General features: G+C 38.8%; 1 pseudogene; it reads right to left on the bottom strand.

Moving 5' to 3' along the window:
* Positions 1 to 137: 137 nt before the first annotated feature.
* LOC138329797 (monocarboxylate transporter 12-like) lies at positions 138 to 4,642 on the bottom strand (annotated as a pseudogene).
* Positions 4,643 to 16,221: the final 11,579 nt, after the last annotated feature.

Genomic DNA, 16,221 nt, shown 5'->3' with positions numbered 1-16,221 from the left:
TATCATACGCGGGTATTTAAATTGGAGCAGGAATTAATAAACTTGATATAGCGAAGCTAATGATATTCCGCCAATAAAAAAACAACCCTTCAGAAGCCTGCTGCGGTGACTAAACATACCACGAACTATATTTAGAATCACATCACTACAAATTTGGTAAACACATCAAATCTTTCGAAAATAGATGATGATTTAAATAATTACAATGAATAGGAATAATACTAATATATTTCTTCACCTAGGAGTTACCTCTACATATCTTCATAAACCTAGTAAGTTACCATGTACATGAATATGGTTCATGTTTGTTTTGTTAGTTTGTACTACCAATATCAGGTAAGTACTAAAATTGACTAGACTGATGTCTAATCCTATTAACATTTTAATATAGTTTTGTCAGAACAATATTCGGGATTTCGAAATTGAACCCTCCACTATACAAAACTGTACTTACCCGCCACACTGAAGGAGGTCCCATAGGTCCCACCGGAGTCGACTATAAAACCTAAAAGAATAATTTAACGATTTCACATTTTTCTGCTGGAATGTAGAAGGGGTAAATCAATGGTAGACAATAACATGGAATCGTTATTTTATTTACAATAGGGATTACGTGTTTCACTACATTAATTACAGGTTACAGTTTGGTTGTTGATATAATACACCTAGTCTTATAACTGGCATGGACATCTCATATAGCACAGAAGCAACGGATTCAGTCGTTTTACGGCCATAGTTTGGCAGGGCATTAACAAACAAAATCACCAGATCAGATTCCATGCTGGAGAAATGTTAACTGTTTTACACAGGACATATATTGCACATGTTGATAACCACCTCCTATAGTAGTATACATGTATTAAAATACTCTTTTCTGGTCTCGAAATATATATTTTATGTCACTTACTAAAACAGCCAGTGCTCTAAATTTGAACTTGCTAAAATGGTATACGGTGCCATAGTTTGGCAGGGCATTAACAAACAATTCACCAGATCAGATTCCAAGCTGGAGAAATGTTAACTGTTTTACACAGGACATATATTGCACATGTTGATAACCACCTCCTATAGTAGTATACATGTATTAAAATACTCTTTTCTGGTCTCGAAATATATATTTTATGTCACTTACTAAAACAGCCAGTGCTCTAAATTTGAACTTGCTAAAATGGTATACGGTGACACCATGTTTTCCAATAAAATCAATATATTCACAATCATTATGTCATTGCTACAGTGTTCCCTGATGAAAACCACTTGCTAAAACAGCAAGTGCATGTTTTCCCACTTGCTATTCGGTTACATCTACTTGCAAATAACAAGTAAAAAGCATTATTTTTGAGCTCTGCTTTGATATGTGGATATGAAGAATAGGGATATTCCACCTGATGGTTACAAAATGTCAAACAGGAGGCTTGTCTGGGGTTTACAACATTTTGTGATTCCGAGAGTAGGATATCTTTATTCTTCATATCCACATGTGAAAGAGTATATTTCTCTCATACCTCGACCTTTTATTGCAGTTTTACTAAAACTTTGATATCCTAATAAGTTATAAAAACTGTGAATGTAACTCAATTCTCTATATATGAAAACTTGTACTGTATAATATTTCCGAAGCAAATCATGCTTGTATCATTTTAAGTAACATCAGACCAGTCTCTGATAAACAATGGGCACGTGTCTATACAATACGGTTGCAGGCAACATGAACGTATTGCATTAGACCAGTCAGTATTACACCTGTAGTTATGAGGGAAACGGTACTTATCTCATAACTATGCATGTTTCACAATGGAAAAACCATGTGATAAATTCCATAGCAATTGGTTATCATTTTTGTTTACACACTCCAGTGTATTTACTGTATTCAGGTAGAAGCTTATTGAAAGTATTAAACAATAGAATATTAGTTCACTATCAAGGCACTATAGTTTATGGCGGAAAGATATCATTACACGTTGCATGGTGATAAGTTTCCCTGAATGATCACCACGGTATAAATACTGAGTTAAAGTTATGGGATAAATAAGTTTCACAACGCGTGACTGTTGTTAATCATCTTTATCTAAACTCTCGTTAGTTAATTTTCAAATTTCCCAAAGACACTCGCTAAAGCTCGTGTCTTTTAAAAAATTGAAAATTAACTAACTCGAGTTTGATAAACAACCGTTACTTGTTGGGGAATCTCTATATATAATATTTACCAGCTAATGGAGGTCCAATCAGGGTGCCGACACCAGTGAATACCATCTCTATACCAAACGCAGTCGCTAAATTCTGAACCCCTACCAGATGTGGTGTAATGATGTTCAGTAAGACGTAACAGCATCCGGAATAGGACCCCAGAAAGGCAGCATATATTGTCTGTCCAGCAAAACTGGTACCATAGTAAGGGAACAGCAACGTCGATACACCAAGAAGAGCGAACGTTCCGAAGTATAGAATGGAGTTGGATATGTTTTCTGTATTTCCAGCGAGACCTATGAGGAACCTCGATATTTCATTATCCAAGTTACAGTCATTAGAAAGGACGCTTGGAATGTAGGCGTTCCGCATGATATTGAAAAGTATGGTAGGTGTACATACATCATGTAAATTCCTACATGGCTAGAAAATAGACTGAAACATATCATTATGAATGGTATACTGGTAAAAACTTTTACTCTTTCACAAAATCTGGTCTTTTTAGGTAGACTTATGAACGACACTGACAGATTGGTGTCTGAAACGTTTATTTCGTCTTTATGATATTCTAGATAAGAGGGGAAGCACAATGCCCCACAGACAGACATGTTAAGAGCGATCCCCGCCATTATAAAGAAGAATCCACTGTTTCCATAGTCGTCTCTCACCATCTGGATAACTGGCGATAAAATGAAAACTCCCACACCGGCACCACATGAGGCGACTCCAGTTGCTATGCCCCGCTTTTTCTCGAAGTTCAGCCCGACTACCACTAGTCCCGTTGTAAATATAATTCCAGAACCACTTCCTGATAATACGAGGAATACACAAATGACTTATTAAAGATGCTCCACCGCCGACAGAGCATAAATGTTATTCGTCATTTGAACAATAATTGGTGTTTAATCGTGTATATATATATGTCTAATTAACACAAAAAATAATATAAAATAATTTATTTCCCCTTTGGTGCAAGCGCAATCATTACTTCATTCCATATAGGATATATTGACACGGAATTTTTTCGGGATGCAATTAATTATTTTTCATATTTTTAACTTGAAGTAAAATTAGAAGCTCAAACTTTTCAATGGTGTTAATGGTGTAAAGTAAGTAACTTTTTTAACTGAAGAAAAATACTAAATCGTCTGCTACTGTTTTTGATAGTGAAAAAATACCATTTGTCAGCGGTGGAGCATCTATAACAGACTCATTATTATATATGTTGTGCAAAACTATGAAATATTGGCAAATACTTTTTAAACAATATAATTTACTAGATAGCTATTGTCAACAACCTACGTGTTTAATTATTATCATTTTTTAATATCTCATAAACAGACGCGGTCGCCAAATACTGTTTATTGTGCAACAATTGACTAAAACTGACATGAACAGCTATATATACTCCCTATTTCTGTAATTATTCCCCCTTATGTATTAGAAACTGAACAAGTTAGGGTGATCAAGCTTTAGGAGATAGATATCAATGAAAAATTTGTAAACGCTTTGTTTTTGAAATTTTATCAAGAATACATGATAATCTTACCTGCAATAAAGCCGTATGAGAGGAATATAAGTTCTAATGACGTCATGAATGCACTTGCTATCAGTCCTGACGTCATAATGACGGAGCCGACGATGATAGAAGTCCGACAGCCCCACCTGTTGATAATCCAGCTCCCGACGACACCTGAAGTGTGGTACAATAGCCACAGAATAGACTGATGTCAATGTTTGTCACATTTATTTGATGTGATGGATGGAAAAATCAAGTTGTAATAACTATATGTATGACTACGCGAGAATGGTGCCGGGATGTTTTTTTTACGTCATTGAATGCATTATGTTGCCTGGACAAACATTTTTTTTGTGCGAAACAGACACATACTATCACTAGAAACGTTAGAATAGTAAACAAGAGAAGTTAAAGCTAGACATTATGTTGGGGACTGTCAAAAATACTTGTATAATATTATACAGCATATTAGAAGGGCTGCAATATGAATCACATCAAAATCAGCAAGGTAGGCAAGAAGTCTTGAAATTTACCTAATGCTTGAATGTTCGATGGCCGATAGAAGCCTATATAGAAAGTATTTTACAATTACAAAAATCCTAGGCAAATTAAAAAAAAAAAAAAAAAAAAAAGCTCGGCATAATGGTATCACTAGATTACAAAATTTGTGTAGGCATATTGGTAATACTAGTCCCATATCGGCCATGGTATGAATGAATGTACCAGAGAAAGGTAAATAATTAAACTGGTTTGGAGCGTACCTAGTAATACCCACGCCATTACACATCATTTCACGCATTACAACTTCACTGAAGTGCAACTAGTACGGCAACGATGTTTTGATTCGTTTCCGGTATCGCTTCGGCGACATGAAGACCACGGTACCGTGCTTTGTATCACTAATTTGCTGGCGTTACGGCTGATACCATGATTCATGGTATGTAGTGATTGCTGAAGAGTATGATAAGTTTCAACCATACCAAAAGAATATATTATTATCTGTTTTCTTATATTTCAAAAAATGCATTTGAATATCACACATGACAGAAAACACAGCTAAATTTTTCGTTCAGCTTCGATTTGCCTACTTATATTGAGGTATAGTTTTATTGTGATTCAATATTGGAAATTTTTAGACTTTCCAGTTTCCATTGGTATATATTTTGTTTACAATAATGTTGAAATTACTTATGAAATACAACAATTTGTGTTCGATATCACACTAGTGTCGCAACGGTTTTGAATTTCAATAGTGTACGGTTGAGACACAAGTTAAAAACAAAAGTGAGTGTACGGTTTGGATTTCTTTCTTTCAGAAAATGACATGAAAAATGGACCAATTTGTGTACTATTTTTAGAATTAAATTCATTAGACAAAATTTTAACGTGTATGCGGTAAGACGACTTAGGAAAGCTTCAAGTAAAGTTTCAAATACTGGTAATGCTATCTTCATTTTGTAGTAGACTAGAAATGGGTACACTAGTTTATCCCGTAATGCGCTTGATATACAGTAACAGTTTTGCATACATCGGCTATTGTAATTAAAAAAAAGCATATCAAATAGCACGCACAAGGACTTAAATATACTTATAAATACTTGTTGCGAATTAACACACCATAATAGAAATATATATCACGTGACTGTGTTTTAACATATATCCGCACCATGATAAATATGGTAGAACAACCAATTTATGTCACACACCGATGCATGTCAAAATATGACAACGAATGCTTAATTGCACTAGTGAGACACGGGCAAAGTCATTAGTCGTTCCAGTTATAAAGAAAAAAAGCTAAAGTTTAATTACAAAACGCGTTCGGATACGTCTGTATAAGAAAGAATATTATTTGATAAACAGTTGATGATTTTGGGGGAAATACTTGGTTCGATTTGTGTTGTCATGAACAACCGATTAAACAATGACAGTGTCTGACTACCGATAAACCAAATATACAAAGATATTTATACTTTTTCAGTTTTAGAATACTTTAACGTTATTCAACGAATCCTCACATTGACTTAAACTCAGTTTTTGTGACCTCTTGAACTCTGAAGAAATTAGTACACCAAAATCCACATGTAACTGCCAATGTTAATATCGAGAATTATCATACATTGGGTTTAATAGCCAGACATAGGTACTGTACATGTGTACAGTGACAATTAGATAAATATCGGTTATTAACGGGCACGAAATTCAATCTAACGTAATTTCAAAAACGATGAAGAGACATCAAGAAACCAAGAAGTTACGCCCACAAGAGTTTGATAATTAGCTAAAGTGTATATCAATGTACACCCAACACAGTGCCCATGGACCATTTTATACGATTTTAAACAGAAAAGCATCGCTCTTTCCAACGATAGTAATCTGTTTCTTAAGACTTCCTAGGAAAATGATTTTTGGCCGCTAAAGCGTAGGCGTGGTAGATTTTTCTTGGTTTTTTTGTGTGTGTCGGGGAGCTTTCCACCTTTCGCAATATATACGTACTTTGTAGAGTGTGAGTTTAACGATTTTTACCTAGACCCCTTAAACGTGTAAACATGGTCTATGGGCTCTTTGATTGGTCCATATTGAAATGAACTGTAGCTTATTCTCAGATCCTTGTGGTTACGCTAGGATTTGAGGACGGCGGAACAAGATGTCCGACTCTATTGCATATTTACAACAAATTTTGCCGTTAAAATTCTCCCAAAATAGTTTTTGTAGGTATGCGATAAAGTGTTTCATAAATTCAAAAGTTTTCAACTAAGCTAGTGTACGCTAATAGTGCAAGCATGACCGGACTTAAGAAATGACACAAAATCTCAAACTGTGTTATTCAATACACGGATAGGTTTAATTTACAACTTTAGAGATCCCAAGTCTTACACAGGTTACTGTATATACATTTTACACCATTCCGAAATAAAGTGTATTTATTTAGTGGAGTCGTCAGTATGACACAGTGTTGTATGTATGACCACCTGACGTGTATATTAGTGGAGCCGTCAAATATGACACAGTTGTGTGACGACTCCTGATGACCAAACCTGACACAGTGTATATTAGTGGAGGATCGTCAGTATGACACAGTGTTGTATGTACTGTATGGCCATCTGACGTGTTTATTAGTGGAGTCGTCAGTATGACACAGTGTTGTGTGTACGACCTCCTGACGTGTATATTAGTGGAGTCGTCAGTATGACACAGTGTTGTGTGTATGACCTCCTGACGTGTATATATTAGTGGAGCCGTCAGTATGACACAGTGTTGTGTGTATGACCACCTGACGTGTATATTAGTGGAGCCTCCTGTCCGTCAATATGACACAGTGTTGTGTGTATGACCTCCTGACGTGTATATTAGTGGAGTCGTCAGTATGACACAGTGTTGTATGTACTGTATGGCCATCTGACGTGTATATTAGTGGAGTCGTCAGTATGACACAGTGTTGTGTGTATGACTACATGACGTGTATATTAGTGGAGTCGTCACTATGACACAGTGTTGTGTGTATGACCACCTCACGTGTATATTAGTGGAGCCGTCAATATGACACAGTGTTGTGTGTATGACCTCCTGACGTGTATATTAGTGGAGTCGTCAGTATGACACAGTGTTGTGTGTATGACCACCTGACGTGTAATTAGTGGAGCAGTCAGTATGACACAGTGTTGTATGTATGACAACCTGACGTGTATATTAGTGGAGTCGTCAGTATGACACAGTGTTGTGTGTACGACCTTCTGACGTGTATATTAGTGTAGTCGTCAGTATGACACAGTGTTGTGTGTATGACCACCTGACGTGTATATTAGTGGAGCCGTCAATATAACACAGTGTTGTGTGTATGACCACCTGACGTGTATATTAGTGGAGCCGTCAATATGACACAGTGTTGTGTGTATGACCACCTGACGTGTATATTAGTGGAGCCGTCAATATGACACAGTGTTGTGTGTGTATGACCACCTGACGTGTATAATTAGTGGAGCCGTCAATATGACACAGTGTTGTGTGTATGACCACCTGACGTGTATATTAGTGGAGCCGTCAGTATGACACAGTATTGTGTGTAGGATGACCACCTGACGTGTATATTAGTGGAGCAGTCAGTATGACACAGTGTTGTGTGTATGACTACATGACGTGTATATTAGTGGAGTCGTCAATATGACACAGTGTTGTATGTATGACCCCACCTGACGTGTATATTAGTGGAGTCGAGTATGACACAGTGTTGTGTGTATGACCACCTGACGTGTATATTAGTGGAGCAGTCAGTATGACACAGTGTTCTATGTGTATGACCACCGTGACGTGTATATTAGTGGAGTCGTCAGTATGACACAGTGTGTGTGTGTATGACCACCTGACGTGTTTATTATTTTATTCTATATGCAGTATGACACAGTATGTTGTCATGGTATGACCTCCTACTGACGTGTATATTAGTGGAGTCGTCCCTATGACACAGTGTTGTGTGTATGACCACCTGACGTGTATATTAGTGGAGCCGTCAGTAATGACACAGTGTTGTATGTATGACCACCTGAGGCGTGTCATATTAGTGGAGCCGTCAATATGACACGTGTTGTGTGTATGACCACCTGACGTGTATAATTAGTGGAGTCGTCAGTATGACACAGTGTTGTATGTACTGTAATGGCAATCTGACGTGTTTATTAGTGGAGTCGTCAGTATGACACAGTGTTGTGTGTACGACCTCCTGACCGTGTATATTAGTGAAAGGTCGTCACTATGACACAGTGTATGTGTGTATGACCTCCTGACGTGTATATTAGTGGAGGCGTCAGTATAAACAGTGTTGTGTGTATGACCACCTGACGTGTATATTTTTGTGGAGCCGTCAATATGACACAGTGTTTGTGTGTATGACCTCCTGACGTGTATATTAGTGGAGTCGTCAGTAAATGACACAGTGTTGTATGTACTGTAATGGCCATCTGACGTGTAATATTAGTGGTAATGTCGTCAGTATGGACACAGTGTTGTGTGTATGACTACATGACCGTGTATATTAGTGGAGTCGTCACTACTGACACAGTGTTGTTGTGTATCGACCACCTCACGTGTATAATTAGTGGAGTCGTCAGTATGACACAGTGTTGTGTGTACGACCTCCTGACGTGTATATTAGTGGAGATCGTCATTATGACACAAGTGTTGTGTGTACGACCTCCTGACGTGTATATTAGTGGAGTCGTCAGTATGACACAGTGTTGTGTGTATGACCACCTGACGTGTATATTAGTGGAGCCGTTCAATATGACACAGTGTTGTGTGTATGACCACCTGAGTGTATATTAGTGGAGCCGTCAAGATATGACACCAGTGTTGTGTGTATGAACCACCTGACTGTATATTAAGTGACCGACCAATATGACACAGTGTTTGTGTATATTAGTGGAGCCGTTAATATGACACAGTGTTGTATGTATGGCCACTTGACGTGTACTATTAGTGGAGCAGTCAGTATGACACAGTGTTTGTGTGTATGACTACATGACGTGTAATATTAGTGGAGTAGTCATCTATGACACCAGTGTTGTATGTATGGCCACCTGACGTGTAATATAGAGTGAAGCCATCAGTATGACACAGTGTTGTGTGTATGACCACCTGACGTGTATATTAGTGGAGCCGTCAATATGACACAGTGTTGTTATGTAAGGCCAACTGACGTGTATGTTAGGTGGAGCCGTCAGTATGACACAGTGTTGTGTGTTTGACCACCTGACGTGTATATTAGTGGAGCCGTCAGTATGACACAGTGGTGTTGTGTATGACCACCTGACGTGTATATTAGTGGAGTCGTCAGTATGACACAGTGTTGTGTGTATGGACCACACTGACGTGTAAGTTATTAGTGGAGCCGTCAATATGACACCAGTGTTGTTGTGTATGACCACCTGACGTGTATATTAGTGGAGCCTATCAGTAATAGACACAGTGTTGTGTGTATGACCTCCTGACGTGTATACCACATGATAGTGTAAGTGACCTGTCAGTTATGACACCAGTGTTGTGTGTATGACCACCTGACGTGTATATTAGGTGGAGCCGTCAATATGACACAGTGTTGTGTGTTATGACCACCTGACGTGTATATTAGTGTGAGCCGTCAATATGACACAGTGTTGTGTGTATGACCACCTGACGTGTATATTAGTGGAGCGCGTCAGTATGACACAGTGTTGTGTTGTATGACACCTGACGTGTTATATTAGTGGAGCCGTCAGTATGACACAGTGTTGTGTAGTATGACCACCTGACGTGTATATTAGTGAAGGGCCGTCAAAGTATGACACGCAGACTGTTGTTGTGTGTACCGGACCACCCTGACGTGTATTGTTAGTGGAGCCGTCAGTATGACACAGTGTTGTATGACTGATGGACCACCTGACGTGTTTATGTAGAGGAGTCCGTCAATATGACACAGTGTTGTGTGTGTATGACCACTCTGACGTGTATATTAGTGGAGCCGTCAGTATGACACAGTGTTGTTTGTATGACCACCTGACGTGTATATTAGTGGAGCCGTCACTATGACACAGTGTTGTGTGTATGACCTCCTGACGTGTATATTAGTGGAGCCGTCAGTATGACACAGTGTTGTGTGTATGACCACCTGAACGTGTATATTAGTGGAGCCGTCAGTAATGACACTGTGTTGTGTGTATTGACCACCTGACGTGTATATTAGTGGAGCAGTCAGTATGACACAGTGTTGTGTGTCATGACCACCTGACGTGGCCTTGTATATTAGTGGAGCCGTCAGTATGACACAGTGTTGTATGTATGACCACCTGACGTGTATATTAGTGGAGCCGTCAATATGACACAGTGTTGTGTGTATATGACCACCTGACGTGTATTATTAGTGGAGCGTTCAGTATGACACAGTGTTGTGTGTATGACCACCTGACGTGTATATTAGTGGAGCTCGTCAGTATGACACAGTGTTGTGTGTATGACAGTGTTGTGGAGTGTCAGTATGACACAGTGTTGTGTGTACCATCTGACGTGTATATTAGTGGAGCCGTCAGTATGACACAGTGTTGTAAGTGTATGACCACCTTGGACGTGTATATTAGACGAGAAGTAGCGTCAGTATACCACAGAGTTAGTGAGTAAAATGACCACCTGACGTGTCACATCTTAGAGGAATGCCGTCAGTATGGACCCAGTGTTGTTGTATGACGACCTGACGTGTATCTTAGTGGAGCCGGTCAGTATGACAGCAGGGTTGTATGTATGACACCTCACGTGGATATTGGTGGTGTTGTCAGTATGAGGACTGTATTGTGTGTATGACCACCTGACGTGGTATATTAGTGGTGCCGTGAGTATGACACAGTGTTGTAGTGTGATGACCACTCTGACCGTGTACTATGAGTGGGTTGTCAGTATGAGGACTGTGTGTGTGTGGGAGCTCATGACACCTGACGTGTATATTGTAGTGGTGTTGTCAGTATGGACCACAGTGTTGTAAGTGTTGCCACCATGACGTGTATATTAGGGGGAGACGTCAGTAAGACACAGGTTGGTATGAATGACCTCCTGACGTGCTATATTAGTGGAGAAGTCAGTGATGGAACAGGTTGTGTGTACAGAGCACCTGACGTGTATATTAGTGGAGCCGTCAGTATGACACAGTGTTTTGTATGACCACCTGACGTGTATATTAGTGGAGCCGTCAGTATGACACAGTGTTGTTTGTATGACCACCTGACGTGTATATTAGTGGAGCCGTCAATATGACACAGTGTTGTGTGTATGACCTCCTGACGTGTATATTAGTGGAGTCGTCAGTATGACACAGTGTTGTGTGTATGACCACCTGACGTGTATATTAGTGGAGCCGTCAGTATGACAGAGTGTTGTGTGTATGACCACCTGACGTGTATATTAGTGGAGCCAGAAGAGATCTAATTGGCCCTAAGTGTCATCTGACTATAAATACAATACAACAATAACTAACATTCTGCTTGGTAACATCTCCCTTGATATCGCCACAATTTAGAAGCGTTCCGAGAGAAAAATGAACATGGCGGTGACGGTTAAAGTAAGTGAGCTACACGATGTTTAAATGGAGTTTGTACAAAGTACGGGTGATGACACCTCCAAAGAAGATTATGGATGATCACAGTTCTGGGTACTGTTTACCCTAATCCCACAAGCGTAGATAATTTTGTGATTTTGGCTTGGTTTTTGAGGTATCCCATTAGAGCCGAAACGACAATTCGACCGGACAGCGGAAATGTCTACCTGGCATTAAGCCCAATGATATTATTGGTGATAGACGATTATAACCCCTATAGAGATAGACAGGCTAGTAGCCCTGCTTAAGTCCCATGGAATATCATTAATTAGATATGATATTTGAATATTCCCGCTAGGTAAACAGGAAGTGGTGGTACCTGTTGAACCTTGACAGAAGTTGTCATGTTAGCCGTGTATAATCGTGGATCGCGGGGCTGGAGTTAAATTATAGTGTATTTTATAAAGAGTACAGTATTAGTTATTTAATAACAACCATGTATATATTTATTAGGCTGTGTTTAATTTCATAGTGCATTATTGTGGTGTATATAATGTTGCTTATACCTAGTACTGATGTGTAGTATATTTAAAGGTCAGTAACGCGGGATTGTTTACTCATGTTTCCAGCCAGAGTTAGGTTGTTGTTTTTAAGCGATGGCCAAAGCTTGGTGACCGAAATAATCAGTAAATTGTTACGGCACATTCTTTAGTAGCGACTACGTGGGATGTTCTGGGGAAAGCATGGCAGGATCATCGGCACGGTCTATGCACGTGTTTAACTAGGTGAGCCAACTTACTTGTTAAATTATGTTACCGACATAGGTATGGCTTATGGTAGGGACTTCTACGTGGATATGTTCTGGAAGGAATGGAACAGGACATCACGTGGTCCACACACCTGTTTAACTGCGCAGTATAGTTTTGTGCAAAATGTGCATATTACTGGCGGTTCTGTCCAGCCTCAAACCAAGTCCAGTCAGAAAATCAAAACATTTCTATTTTGTTAAGCCTGCATTCAGGCGCCGGTAAGGCTATATTGTATTCTGAATTAAAATTAGTAAATTTTGACAGTTTATGATGAGCTAGCTGGGTAACCTTTGGGGCAAGCATTGTCCAACGGCACGTGTACCCAGTCACGTACCCAATCATTATAAATAGCCCCCCAACAAGGGCCGCAATAAGGCCCCAGTCAGAACTGAAACCAGACGGAGAACGGAACTGACTGAAACTTGGAGACTGAAACTAGACTGAAATTAGACGGACATCAGACGGGAATAAGACTGAGACTGGGTACTTCCGCGGGGTGGTACATCACATACACCTACGTCACCGCCCTCCTCTAGGGCATCACCTTTTGAGAGAGAGAGAGAAAGTGAGAACTCTTGTCTACACTTTGAATAAATAAAAGCCGTCAACAAGCTTCTACCCTACTCCTTGTCGTCATTTCGACCAACACAGGTTTTCTATTCCTCGACAAGGTGGGTAAGGGGTTATTCGTCCATTTACGACCAACACAGCACATCCATTAGAACGACATGGGACCTTGATATATTTTTGAAATAATTTTAAACTATCATTTAGGAAGTTAGATGGTTATTATAAGAAAACATGAGCTTGGTAGAAAAAACTTTTATATAAGCCGGCACCTAGTGCATTATGAATTGATTAGCTCCGAAAATAGTCTAGATCAACAGGCGACTGGAAAACCCGGATATGCCATAACCCATTGTTAAAATGGCTGGGTATTTAGAAACATATTTATCCATTCGGGTGGGTTGTGTCTCTGCTATTAACACGAGGTATCGCGGTCTATTACAGGACCTAATGTGGAGATTGGCTCAGATAGACATTTTCCCACAAGCCCTCCACCGGGCTATTAGTTCATGAGTAGACATGAATCCATGTGAGGGCCACTTGCCAGGTTACTGACGCGTTAGTCAGAGGAAGAACCACCTTTTCTCGAAGTATCTTCCAGGGTAGACATTCCACCATCAACAAACCTAGCAAGTTCTAACAATGATTCCTGGCTTACTGTTAATAGGACGTAAAACTATCAAACGAAACCAAATTCTGTCTTAAAGATTCTGAGTGGTTTTAAACCAAGGAATGTTTGTATCAACAGATGGAACAGCCATTTTGACGATAATCAGTTTCCATGACCAAGGGCGGCATTAGTGGACGTACAGTATTAACGTGTTATGTCCCAATGTTCACCACTTTAGACATTCAAAATAGTAATATTGTGCTGATGTCCTGCATGTAGCAAATGGTGTATAGCTGATTATAGGAAACCTTAGTGGCGGAATAATTGTATGTTATTGTACCCATATAAGCCGATTGATTAACAGATTTTGGGTTGCACCACCATCACTCAACTGTTGGATAAAAGTTGAGGTTACACATATACTTACCATATATATCTAGATATGGCTGATTGAGCAGTATTACCGAAAGTGTCGTTAGCAAAATATCGTTATCAATTTGAGTAAGACACCTAGTTTTGAATAAATGACTTATCTGACATTTAGAGAAACGTGATCCATGAAAAAGGTTTCTCATGAATTGACACTAATTGTATATGTAAGTTACCTCCATTTTAAGTCCCCCTACTAGTTCAGTAGACACTAGTTGTCAGCCGTGTTGTCATTTAGCCAACGGAATCTTTATATCGAAGCAGTCACGCATGCTCATGTGCGAACGTAGCCCGTCATCACCATAGACCGTACAGACTATATGGAAAATGTATACTTTCTTTTGTTTCAAAAACACCTATATTGTTATATTGAAACGATATGTGGGCATCTGACCAAATTGTCATCAATCGTTATGAGTTTTGATTAAATGTTTACTACAGGTAAACTAGAAATGTTTATATTTGGCCTGTAATCTTGTTTATGATGTCATTTAAAGTATTATTTTACAAGTGCTTGCTCCCCAACGCTCCTCGCATTGAGTCGACATAAGCAATGCAACACCAACTTGCAACATGTAGCAGGGACAAATCCCTTGAAATGACACGGTTACAAAACATTGCCTATTGAAGTAATACTATAACGAAAAATTTAGAAAACAGACATGAATTTGTAGGAGTATGCGTTAACTAAAATGTCATCTTCCTATTGCTAGGTTACCACTATGCTGTCTAAGAAAGAAAGACAATTCGGGTAACCACAAGTTCGATTTTCTGATATAAATGACCGAGAAGATAATGAAATTAGAGACTATCATTAGAGACAGCCGACTATTCCCAGAATAGAAGGCTTACTCATAGACAGCAAAGTTGGATTTGTGTTTTTTTCTTAGAAAGTAGGGCACTACTCAAAAAAATTTGGCCCAGTCAGTATAACGCTTAAAGATAGGAGCAGCCACACATTCTTAGCCGTGTTTCAAATAGGACATTTGCAACTTAAGCCAAACTATTTACTATGTTTGGTCTATGTAATGCCGTATACAGAAACTGCAATCCTGGGGTTTAGTTCTTTCAAAACACGTTAATCTCCCCTGAATCATCACGTTTTCAATGTTTTTGACGCTGTATGCGTATAGGGGCTTAGAATCATTTATGTATCACGTTTAGTATCACTAAAATTGGCTGCACTTTTAATGACGGCTATTAAGTCCAAATATGTCAGGGATCACTTCCTAATAAACCATGGTCACACAGCGATTGCATCCGTTCAGATTTCAGTGTAGAACAAGCATTTGTGGTAAAAGTATTCTGAAATATAATTTTCTGGCAATTATTTTAATGAATTCTGGTTCCATTTACAGATTGAAAAATATATCTATAGTAGTATGACATGTTGGAGATATTACTTTTCTATTTCTTATTTAGACCACCATCGTGTAAAAATAATAATCAGAAAATGCGTGTGCTAATTGACGGAACACGGAACATACTAGAATGACAGTACATATTTAAAGCGGAATGAAAACGGAACATAGAAAAACACAGAAACATATGAGATGAAGTTCAATATTTTCTTTGATTTTTTGGGGGTTGTTTTCTGAGCTTATAAATCTTTGCATTAAATCCTTTTGAATTATTGGTATCAAAAGTATTATTAAAACTGTTCGTTAGTACGAGACCTGGCTACATGTACCTTGCACAAGCTCATAAATTATAAAATGGCTTTCAACAGAACAATTAAAATTGCTAAGCAATACAATCATATCATTGTTTAATTTCCATATTCTTTCCCATCCAAAAGTTAAGCTTAAGTGTAACCCACTTAGCTTTTTGGGAAGTTAATACTTGTGAGGACATTAGTATCATAAAGGAGTCCTTTGCAAATGTATAAAAAAATGAAAATGACTTTTATTATGTTTTATCTGTAAAGCACTACGCCTGACTGGGTCATTTGTGGTAAGCTTCCAGGACACACTGACACTGAATTGTACATCAGATGATCCCTCGCCGTTTCCATTGCGATGGTTCTTCTGGGGCAACAACGGATCCG

The sequence above is a fragment of the Argopecten irradians genome, chromosome 8 (assembly GCF_041381155.1).
Source record: "Argopecten irradians isolate NY chromosome 8, Ai_NY, whole genome shotgun sequence".
NCBI lineage: Eukaryota > Metazoa > Mollusca > Bivalvia > Pectinida > Pectinidae > Argopecten > Argopecten irradians.
The sequence above is the reverse complement of the archived record's forward strand: the minus strand, read 5'-3'. Positions and strand labels throughout refer to the sequence as shown.